The sequence below is a fragment of the Zalophus californianus genome, chromosome 12 (assembly GCF_009762305.2).
Source record: "Zalophus californianus isolate mZalCal1 chromosome 12, mZalCal1.pri.v2, whole genome shotgun sequence".
Lineage (NCBI taxonomy): Eukaryota > Metazoa > Chordata > Mammalia > Carnivora > Otariidae > Zalophus > Zalophus californianus.
In genome coordinates, this window is record NC_045606.1 from 57,472,844 (window position 1) to 57,485,321 (window position 12,478).

The 12,478-nt window shown below is 38.7% G+C and overlaps 1 protein-coding gene across 2 annotated transcripts in view; it reads right to left on the reverse strand.

Annotated features, from left to right (window-relative positions):
* Window positions 1-10,013: 10,013 nt before the first annotated feature.
* Window positions 10,014-12,478, reverse strand: part of SKAP2 (src kinase associated phosphoprotein 2) — a 170,776-nt gene continuing 168,311 nt past the window's right edge. The window contains exon 13 of one of the 2 annotated variants that reach the window (XM_027573528.1): window positions 10,014-12,232. The gene's annotated coding sequence lies outside the window, so the exon portion shown is untranslated. Of the gene's footprint in view, window positions 12,236-12,478 lie in introns of both variants that reach the window. The other variant, XM_027573527.1, reaches the window with a different exon arrangement.

Genomic DNA, 12,478 nt, shown 5'->3' on the forward strand with positions numbered 1-12,478 from the left:
TCCCTCACATCCACTCACACTCGCGCACGGACACGCTCTTTGCCTTCGGTGTCGTTTGTATTTTGGAACTGAATTCGAGTGCAAGGAGAGGTTCCCCCCACCCCCATCATCATCGCTTCTTCCTCCTCCCCCAACTATGCCTTTGGACGATTTGATGTTTTTTTTTTTTTTCCATTTGTTTTTCTGGGGTTTTTTGGTATGGTTTCTGGTTTTTTGGAAGCCGCGCACCAATTTCTTCTCTGTGAACTCCGGAGACCTTACACAGAACAGCGAACAACGTTCCGAAGGCTGCCGGGGTCTTCCCAAATATCATCTGCGGGCGTTGGGTGGCGATCAGAGAGAACAGGCGCTTGCGCTCCTGAGTTCTATTGCTTATTCTGCAGACAACACTGCAGGCGCCTTCAACAAAGACCTCATCTTCCCTTTGCTGCAGGAAGAGGGGACATATCCCCTCACTTCGGAAAGACGCAAACATAGCATTATTTTGAAATACAGCCTCACTTGTCCCCTGCAGCGGGGTTTGCTCCAGCGATGGGGTACTTCGGAGACCAATTTGTTCAGCTGATCACTGTCTCTTTGACGTGGCTGCAAATGTTACCTTTCTTTTTCAATCAAAAACACAGCAGGGGGTGCCATCTGTTTGGCACAGGCCTTAGCTCACTTCCCCAATGCCTTTTTGTGCAGATCATTTTACGTGGCAATTTGCTAAGATCTTTCATTCCTTGGTTTTGCTAAATATAACTTTCCAAAACGGGCTGTTTTCTCAGAATGTCAGCAAGACTCACAAATGGGTGCAGTTTTTCCTGAACAGCCAATATCAGATCAAATGGAGCATTTTTCAGATTTTTTTTTTAATGAACAAATACCTCACTGTCATCTCATTGTTTACTTAAAAGCGACATGTTTACTGAGGATTGCAAAATCACATTTACCCTGCTGAATTTCATCCCGTTTTCTTTGTTTGGCTTTTAGAGAGGTGCACTGTCACTGACAGAAGGATCGCAATTTTTAACGTCCTTGCAGAGAACAGGTACGGCGAATGCGTACACAGAGCCACCGTATTAAACAGTCATGAGGAAACAACAGCTAGCAGGAAAGTGGTTAACTACCTTCCCCCGCTCAGACGCTGTTCAAAGCAATGAATCGCACCCCCCTCCCCGGGAGGAACAGATGATCAGCACCACGCGCTGAAGCCACAGGGATGCGCGTGGATTTCCGAGCGCTCTGTAGAATACAAATGAATTATCCTCATTCTTCTCCTAGCAGAGCATATAGGCCAGACCTCATTAGAATTCAATATCACTCTGCTTTTCTAATGTTAATGCACCAGTTATATAAGAAATACGGGGTGTGTGTGTGTGGCGGGGGTTATTCCACAATTATGTTCAACATGATATCATAATTCTGAAAACGGGACGTAATCTTTGTTAAAGGAAATTATTGCATTTTGCCATTTTATCTTTTGCTTCTGATGTAACTTAAATTCCCATTCTAATAGTGGATTCTAAGAGGCCCTAATTCTTTGTGTCTCTCTTAAAGCTGCAGCCACCACAATACCAGGTTTTTGGCTTTTTTTTTTTTTTTTTAAACGCCGTGACTAAAGATCAGATTGTGAAGCCTCTGAGGCCGTGTCCCCGGGAAAGGAAACACAGCACATTACGTTCATAAACAACTGTAGGAGTTTTCTTCATCCAGGAACAACTCCGGGCATTAAGGTTTGCGGTCTTTTGTCTAGAGTGCAGCAAGAAGTGTAATGAAAACAAAAACACCAACACATAAAAATACAATTTATGCTCTTTTATCAAGCGAAGAAAAAGTTGGTTAACGTTTGAAAAGGGAGCTGTAATGTAAATTTATTGACAATTTTATTGTAATAATTAGATGTTTACACAGTCTGGACATTGTGGCTAAATCACTTCTAGCATGTTTATTTGCAGGGAGCTGTTTTCTGGGCAGTGCAGTAGGTTCATTAAGAAGACAGACTGTATTCAGATTCAAAGAAACAACCACCTCCCATTCTCCCCTTCTCTGCTTTATATTTAAAAAACAACAACAACAACAACAACAAATAATGAAGTAAAATACAGAATGCCCTTCATAAAGAAAACAACTTCCCTCATGGCCCTGAAATAGCTTGAAAATAAATCTCATATTGAATATCTTAATGCAAAGCATTAGAGAGACCACCTTTAATGACTATAACTAGCTTTTAACACCTAGTGTGTAAACGGCAATCTGGTTTTGACTAAGAATAAATTATAGCACAGGATTAGGGAAGCTCTCGCTTCCCCCTTCTCTTCGAGAAAACAAAACAAAACAAGATAAAATCCGGTATTTGTTTTAGGTGAGAGGCTTCTCTTCTCAATGTGTTTTAAACAAGAAAAACCTCGTTTAGGGAGAAATATTTCTTTGAAGCAGCCTCAGACCAGGTTAATGGATTAAAATTGCCTACTTGAATAATTTTACTAAATTTAAAATCTCCACATAGCTCTCTTCCATTCATTTTTCGTGCTTCTGTACTAATCTTTAATGTGTTGCTCTAATATGCTTTCCGTATTTCCAAACTGAACTAAAATGGAAATGACAGATTTTCAGTTATGCAAAAATAGCACTGAAGTGCCAGGAAAATACCTTGTGAACAAAATAATCTTTAGAAAAGATATGAAATGAGAATAATTTTCTAGAATGATATGGATCCAATAACCAAAGCATATTTGGGGCAATTATATCAATTTTTAAATTTTAAAAACTATTTAAAAACGAAGGCACTAAATGCTAAGCTATAATGTGTTTCCAGCCTCAGTACACTTCCATTAGGATTAAGTAGGAATCAATATACGGTATTTACTGCTGCACAGCGCGGCACCAGAGGAATGAGGACGGCGTGCTAGCAACTAAAATCCTCTACTGTGCTTATGTAGCAAGAGGAGGCAAAGTTGTAGGAATGGACTGATCTCTACTTCAATCACAGTTACTGTAGTTCACTGTATTCCCAACTATTTTCCTTGACCCAGTCATGAAAAATACATTATGAAAGTAATACGTTCCCTTGTAACATTTAATATGATAAGAGAAGCTTTTATTTTAGAAAGCAAATAATAACAGGTACACAATATGACTGTTTTTAAAGTTAACAGAACTGAATAATGGTTCCAAATAGTCAAGGAATCACATTACAGAGCTCTATTTGAGAGAGAAGTGCTAAAAATTCATTCTCTACTATAATGACATTAGCAAATATGTTGCTAGAATTCTATACTGCATAACATTATACATTATAATTGCTAGGCTAAAAAATGTAATTTTCAATGACACTGTATGATAACAAATACATTTAATAATCTTAAATAAACTCAAACCTACGTTGATATCTGCACTTCTGAGTAATTCAAGATATGAGAAATGAATTTTTAAAAAATCAGATCATGAAAGCCATTATTATTTGAAGGAATACGCTCAATTTTTTAGATAATTTAAATTATTGAAGAGTCCTTTGCATTTTTTATTAGCTTTGCCTAAAGTTATAACATTAAAGCATTAGGGTTACATGTAATGAGGTTCTGATTTGCCCTGATTTCTATTCCCATATTTTCACAAACTACAAACCGAGACTAGTGCTATATTACAAGGCTAATTTGATCCAATAAAACGGTCTTATTCCTAGATATGCATCTGATGAAAATGTTTAACTACAAAGTGTGTATTCACATGCAAACAATCACAGACACCCATTTGGAAGAAACAGTTCATAAAGAGAGTGGATATTAGTCCAAAGGAACCTGTACCAAAATTTTTCTTAGGGTATCTGTTACTAAAAAATATTCAGATGCTAAGTCCAACCAACTATAAACAACATATTCCTAAAGCCCATTAGTCCGATTGATGGTTTTAAATATCAAAAGAAAAGTCTAGTTTGAAATTCTACAGACAGAAGTAACATCTCTGTTATTGAAACCCCGGTTAACAGAAAGTAACCATAACTTAGAAAATAATGGCTTGATTCAAAAATGGATTTAGGATTTAGAATTTAATCCCAAACTCCTTGAGGATGGTTTACATCAATTCTTGCTATAAAATAATAAAACCAACAGCCCACCAACATTATTCTAAACAGTAGCACAGCCAGTGTTGATCGCTACCATTTTTTTCCCCGTGCTTGCTTTTGGTGTGAAGGAGAAATTTTTATTTTGACCCGTTGTTTCGGTTCTCATATCTTCAAATGCAGGAAAGCACTATTTAACACTGTCATTGGTTTTTCAAGCCACCTCCAAATATAACCTCACTTAAGCCCAGCTACACCCTGGGAGGAAGACAGAACAGTGCTGCTGGTATTTGCAGGCAAGGAAACTTTTTCTAAGACACAGTGCATTCGAGAACTGAAACTAGAATTTTGACTGACTCCAGTTCCAATGGTCTTCCTACTACCCACACTCAGCTGGTGCAACTCTGTCCCCAGCTGAAAGGAAAGAGTCTTTTTTCCTAAAGGAGTAGGGGTCCCTCGCGGCTTTCAGAATGATCTTTTACCATAATTGGCAGCAACTCTAAAAGATATTCACATTATTCACACACCCAGCTCTTTGGTTCCCCTCACACTTCATTCAGTAGCTACAAGCCTTTCAGAAATTTTCCAAAAATCAATCTTTTCCTCTGGACTAACACTAAAACCCTCACACTTACCTTCCCAACTGTACACTTAAAAAAATTATGTATAGATCTAGATGACAAATAGTAGATAGATGATAGATAGATTATAGATAGATGATAAATGATAGATGATAGAGAGATGATAGATGATAGATAGATGATAGATGATAGATAGATGATAGATTATAGATAGATGGATAGATGGATAGATGATAGATAGGTGATAGATAGATGATAGATAGATTCCCTGTGTGTGTGTGTGTGTGTGTTCCCAGTTTATTTTCAAGATAGTCTCTTAAGTTCAGATTTAACGAAACCAGAGAACCTTCTCTTTTATGACTTAGGACATCACTAATGATCTAACCTGCTAAGAATTGCACAAAGGTAAGACTACCTGGGACTGTTCTCCTTCCCTGAGTTTATGTCCTGCCTATTTTATTTAGACTCTGAGTCTCCTTGGAAAAGACTGTGACGATTCTATGTTTGTAAATGCCCCTAGCACACTGTTGGCACTTAAATGGAACTATTCAAAATGGAATCATTTAATTAGATAGGAAGAGAAATAGCAAGCCCCGAGATGATAATAAAGAATAAAATAAATATGCTGACCGACTGAAGCAAAGCAACATATAGCTAACAACACACACAAGAGAGCTCCATTTCAATTTTCCAATTCAGGATGTACGTCAACAGGATAAACACATAGTTATATACCTTGCTTTTGCTGGGTTCCCAGAAAGCAAAGAGCAAGACTGATACTGATAACTCCGTAGAGTGGCAAGAATTCTACACCTCATGCCTCCTTGGGAAAGCCTGAGGAAGAGGGGCAAAGTGGAGGAAGGAGATGAAAGCAGGGTGTGGCCGAGACTCTACAGACCCTAAGTGCTTCCTAACCAGCAACTAGGAAGGAAGCTTCTATCCGCCTGGATGGGTCAGGTTATTTTACACCAACTGGATCTACTTGGCCGGCAGCTGGAGAGCAAGACAATGCAAAGTCCTTCACACGATGTTCTCAGCAACAGGCACGGAAACGTTTCAGAGGAGTCTGTACCATGAAGTAGCCCTTGGAAATGGAACTGCATGCACGTGCTTCCTTTGGGCTATGAGATGGCCAACAGGTCCGGGCGTCCTCCATGTTATACCAGGGCCCGATCTTACCCTTCCCCTGGCGAAACTGCAGAGCCCTAGAATGTATGGCGGCCTTTACTTCTCTCCTATTCCCCGCCCCTGCTAGCCTCCAAGCACTGACATACAAAAAGATTTGTTAAAGGCACTTGTTCAACAACGCAACAGAAGACGTTCCTCGCGGAGCCCAGGACAAGGCGCTCCGTAGGTGCCGGAGAAAGGACACCTCACACTGAAGAGCCAGAAAGACCAATAAAAGTTACAAAATGATACAAATTTTATAAGGAAGTCTGCTCATTGATTGTAAAGGGTCAAACAGTTTGTTAATAATAATCCCTTGAACTGGTTAAAAAAAAAAAAAAAGATTAGCTCCCCCCCTCTGCCCCCACCTCTCCAACAACTAATTAGGAATGATTCAAGACTGAAGCAGCTGCTTTTCAGACCTCTCTAGGGCTTTCCTGGCTGCTCAGTCACCTTGGGCTTGACTTTTGGGGAGGTAGAGAGGATGAGAAAAGGTCCTGAGAGAAGTGTCCCTTTGGCCCGGTGTCCCCTCTCGACTCTCTGCTGCCGTGCCTGACTTACTCTCTTCAGCCAGACTGGAAGCTCATGGACAGAAATATTCCTGGGTTAACATTTCTTCTTCATTGTGGCTTAGCTGCTTCGGATTCGCTACAGTCACCACGGGCTGCTTTAACTACTGAATGAGGCGAATTCGGCTGTCCGGTGATCCATTCTTGAACTTTTCCCAAGCTCCAGACTATTTCGTAAGAATGGTGCCATCATCAGTAGTCAGTAAGCTTTTATTGAGTGCCTACTATATGCAAACAATAGAATTATCATTATCTGTCACAGACCTGGGAAGCAGAATGTTGCTGCATTGAAGGAGGGAGGCCGGATAACTTCCTACTCCTGGACGTCGGGACAAATTACTTACCCTCAGTTTGCTGATCAGGAACATGGGAATAAACAACAGATCTTACCTTGTAGGGTTGCTAGGAGGATTCGATGAAAAGTACAGAGTGAGATGAAGAGTAAACAGTTCATGTTGGCTACTGCTATTGCCAGTCACATTGTTATCATCACTTTGACATGATGGTTAAAAAACACGAGGTTTGCTAAATGGGCTCCCGAGGGGGCTGGGAAGAGGAGGCAATGTATGGGAATCTGCTCATTTGTTGGAATTTTTTCCTCCTCTAAAGCAGTCATTTTTAATTGGCATATGCTGGTGTCATTAATTTTCTCCTCAGAGAGTACCAGTGTGACACTTTGAGCAAACAAGAGGTAAACTGCCGCTCAAGCTACAAAATGGCACCTGCTTTTACTCCAGCAGGAGTGATATTTGTATATTATGAAGTTGAGGCTGATAAACAGGAAGAAGACAAGTGCTGTTCGATACTACCTCTCTGAGTAACGGACAATAAGACCGTGAAAACGGTGAGGAGAGCAACCTAGGAAAACACTTTCCAGGGTTCCAGTCTCAAGAAAAGCACTTAAGAAATGGGCTTTTGAGGCGATTTCTATTCTCACACCTTTGCAAATATTCACAAGTTTTTTTGCCTTGCTTTGCTTCCAGCCTCCTCCCCACCATTCCAGGGCTCAGCCGAGCACTGGTATGACCAAGGCTGCTCTCTACATTTATGGGTCCTTCCACTTTGGGGAGTCAAAGCATTCAAGTTAACACAATAATACAACTCTCAAGAAATAGGGAGTAAAGGTTAAAAAGAGACCCAGAAAATGAATTATGGTTGGATTTGGTGGCAAGTGGGAAACTTCCCACTTTCCGAAATTCCTTTTCGATCCATTCAACGCTGAAGCTTCCAAGATCAGAGGGCCTCTCTGACATTGGCCAGGTGGAATTCAAGCCGGCCGTGATTTGGAATGTAATGGAAAGTGAAACTAGATCACTTGCCCCAAGCTGAGTTACCTGTGCCTTCTTTAGAAGAGTGACAACACCGACCAGCAAAGAGAGGCAGGAAACCTCTGCAGACGGGCCACCACGCTCAACTTTGTTTTTCCCCATCTCACTCGATTCTGTTGCCACCAACCAAATCCAGTCCACTTATTGATGGGGCTATGGGGACAGTGAAACCACCCTTAGATACTCAATAAAAGGGACTGATCTTTTGACGAAGAGAATGTCATTCAGAAAGCTGATGTATTAACTGATAAAGACATTTTCTCTACCAGGTATAGAAGTCAAGCTCTTCTTTTCTTAAATTTCAGGTCTTGACATACGGTGGGGTGCCAAATCAGTTAATTAACAAATATTTACTGGACACACACCATATACTCTGAAGTACCCCACTGGCAATAAATCTTATGTTTGTGTCCAAGTAATGATAGGGCAGATTCTACTAGGGGAAAACAAGAAAAAGCCCTTCAAACCTAGCATTAATGAAATGTCACTCCATGCTACTGTAATCATATAATTTTGTGAGCATTTATCTCATCACAGCAGAATGTTATACAATCAGGGGTTCTAACAGATGTTCTAGAACTCAACTATAAGGCGGTGAATGGGAATGTTGAAGCTGGGGATGTCTAGACATTCCTTGTTCCCAAACCAGAGGATGGACTATTTAAATTATGCATTTGAGGGTAGGTTAAGTTTGTAGAAAAATAATAATATACTCCTGATTTGTTTCTCTGTATTTTGGAATACTTGGGATTTTACTCACAAACTAAGCCATTTTAACAGATGTTTTTATGTTCCGTATATTCATTCATTATATTCCTTCAACCTCTGAGCCAAGTTGTGTTTTCTATGGCTTGATCATGTTTTCAACTCCACCACCTCCTTCTTTATCACATAGACTGTTTTTCAATACTCTTCAATCTCTTGAACTCAAGAGAAGAGTCACTTCTATACAGTTTGTGTCTCTAAAATTCTATTCAACTGAAATACAAACGACTTATTTATTAGAAATTAAGAAGTACTTTTCTTGATTTAAAAATTCTCAAAATGCTTCACTCAGTCTCAATGATGGAAGTTCAAACTTTTTTTTTTTTAAAGATTTTATTTATTTATTTGACAGAGACACAGCAAGAGAGCAAGAGCAGGAACACAAGCAGGGGGAGCAGGGGAGGGAGAAGCAGGCTTCCCGCCGAGCAGGGAGCCCGATGCCGGGCTCAATCCCAGGACCTTGGGAACATGACCTGAGCTGAAGGCAGATGCTTAACGACTGAATCACCCAGGCACCCCTGAAGTTCAAACTTTTAAACCATGCATATGCTAAGGTCAGTTTTCTTATAGTGGCTCAACTGCAAATCTGGATCTCTACTATAGAACTCAGTTTTGGGTTCTGTGTTTGATCATGGCCCTGGAAGGTACTAGCCTCTATGAAGTGAACAGCAATCGTTTAGACTGGAGAAATTACAGGAAAGGTAGAAATCATAGGAACTATGAGGGAATCTTGACTGGAAACACTTTAGAAACGAATGAAATCTCTACCCTTTATGAAAGGCTACATTCGACATGTTTGTACACTAATAGCAACCCACCCCCCCACGTATATAGATTTCACTTACAGATGGTTGAAAAGTAATTTTCTATGATCCTATGATACTTTATGTAATTATCTGTAATTAAATTAACACAAGGTAAAAACAGTCAACTTAAAATAATATAAAGTGTTCAAGACAATTACTAGGCTAAGCAACATTGTTTTTTGTAAGAGAAACTGTCACATGCAACAAAGTGGCAAAAACAGAATGGCGTGAGCTGTGGTTAAGTGTAAATCCTATAGCAATGAAAGTCATTTGTATTATCCTTACTTCTTTGAATAAATTCAGATGACAGCTCTATTTCATTTCTTCATTCAGTTTGGAGGCCAGATGGCATTAGAATCATTTACTTCACCTTGTTGTGCTTAATTACTACAATCAACACACTATTTTCCAAATTAATCATAACAAAGTAATTTCATTAGTAACACAGCAGGCTGTTGAATTATTAGCATCATAACAGTTTGCAAACAATTAAACTTTATTTGAACCTTAAAAATTTGCAGAGTGGAACATTATTGTAAGATCTAATGGCAATAGAGTACAAATTCAGTACAGAGCAAATAATCAAGCAAAATGCTATATAAAATATGACTTACAATCACCTTTGAAAAAAATTAGCTCTCTAACTGTTCATAGAAAAACAAATAAAAGCTAAGCAAACATAATGAGAACATAGCAATTAGCATATTTTCTAACAAGCCATGTTGTTTAAATGCACATTAATGATATTATTATGATCTTGAAGAGAGTGTGATATATTGTCAAGGGTGTAAAGAAAACTTTCTCCCTGGTAGTATACAAATGATTTCGCCAAATGAATATAAAGTAGTCAGGAGTTGAAAGTAATGATTATATTTCCCGTCACTCTCATTTTAAATCTTTTGTTTCCTTTCTTATCTCCCACCTATATTCAAGTTAAACAAGAACAAAGGCCAGAGGAGCTCTGGACAGAAGTAACACTTTATATCTGTATTGTCACCATTCACAGAGACTATCTGGCTTGGAATTGTTGGTCATCAGTTGGCAAAGGACTCCCTCTCCTGGATTAACTGTAAAAGGAGGCAAAAATCTTACATGCTTTACATTCTGCTCAAGTTTGTGCCTGAGTGGGGGAGGGGTTGCCCAGGGGTTGAGTATGCAATGAAAAGTTGCTGCCACCTACTGGCCCAGCACTGAAATCTTCACTTAAAGCAGAAGCCTGAAACCTGTATCCATAACCGAAGACTATACGTTCAGGGGAAACCCACAACTGCTTTTTGCTTTTCAATCTCTCAGACTTTGAAAAAAAAAGGCCACTAAATTGATCTCCAGTTGTCTCACTTTCGTCAAGATGATTTCAATCGACCCTAACGGCTCTCTATTAGGAAAAGATTAACGAGTATACAAATTAATTTCTGAAAGCTTTAACTTGACAATGTCTAATTTACGTAAACTAGAGTTTACCCACGATCCCGAAAGCTAAAAAAAATCTATTTCATTACGTTTGAACTCTGATGATCACAGTATTAAGAAGACAATGGTAAAATATAAGTTCTGAAATATTGCTTATAGTTTTCTATAAATAAGGGGGGTTAAATATTATCAGTACGTTCACAGCTAGAATCTTTATAAAGCAAAGATCTGGAAAGTTCAACAAAGGTAGTACCCACTAATTCAATATTAGGTGAACCTATAATGATCCAATCAGCAGTGCATTTATATATATATATCAAGGCCACAGATACCTCGTCAGCACTTACAGTCCCTTTGATTTCAAATATACATGAAAAGGTAATGTTATAATTGCACAAAGCTTGCTCAGGCAGCATAGCATATTCCTCCAAAGTCAGACTCACACTACCTTTCCACTCACCTGTTGGTGTATGGTCCCACCATGATTACTAGGCTGTCCCCTCTGAGCCCTTCCTTTTCTTTTCATTGCTCTGAGAAGCACAGAGGAAACTCACCTCTGGAGTTCTACTGTTTTGTGGTGGGACTTTATTTTATTTATTTATTTATTTATTGTGGTTGGACTTTATTTTATCTTATTGTATTTTATTTTGTGGTGGGACTTTAATAGCCCAGCAATGATCAGGCAGGATAAGACAGCGCTCCATTAGATCTTCTTACTTTGAGAATACACTGAGATTCTTTATGCTGCTGTATGATGCAGAAGGGGCTGTTTTATGAATTTTTTATTTTATTAAATTTAAACAAAACTGTGGTGGAAAATGTTGGCCAGCCCATCACTGAACCGGGCTGTTTGTTACTGATAAAGGGTTTCGCACACACCGTGGTTCTGGGCTACACGTGTGTCCCGGGGACCAGCACGCTACCATCTGCAATTCTGTCATTCTTTCTTTCCTGTGGCTTTCTTTAACATGAAGTAAAAATCAGTAAAAATTCTTTCATGAAAACATGTCACTGTTGTGTGAAAAATCAGTACTATGATCGATCGTCTACAAAGTTTTAACAAAGCCACATTCTTTAGATAGCATCTACCAAAAGCTTGCATGATATATTCAATTAAAATTTCCATGAAATTATATATTACATTCTAATATGTAATTGACATGCACTCTGAAGAGAAATTACAACTCCTACTGAAAGCAGCAGTGACTGTGAGGTACATATAAAATCGGGCTGAATTCTTCACACAAATCAAATGAGTAAATAAAAACTGTATTTACTTCTTCGCAAAACAGCAACAGGTACAACTTTACTGCTTGCCTCTAATTTACATTAGTATTCTTTATTTAATTTTATATCAGAGGAATATTATAGTGAATGCATAAAATAACACTCAAAGACAAATGTTCAACAAAACACAAAAAGGTTTTCAGCTGCCACTCATGCTCTCAAGATGATTCTAAATCCAAAGCATTTACCAGACCAGCAGGAGAATCTTCCTTTTCTGTAGGTAGAAAGGGAAAGCTGCATCTGAATTTTTTTTCTTCAGGCGAAATGTTGATTTTTCCTGCTTAGAAAAAAAAATACACTTTTAGGCAAGGAAAAATGAATATTTACTCAACATTTTGTCAATTCAGCTCCTCAGAAAGGCCAGAAAGAGTGGTATTTTACTCAAGAGGAGAAGGTTTGGGAAAACATCCTGTTATTAGCAAAGGGACTTTCTCTAAATAATCTATTTCCAAGGTAAATTCTATGAAGTTATTTTAAAAATTAAACTAGATTTTTTAAAAAAAGAAGAAGATGATGTGGGAGC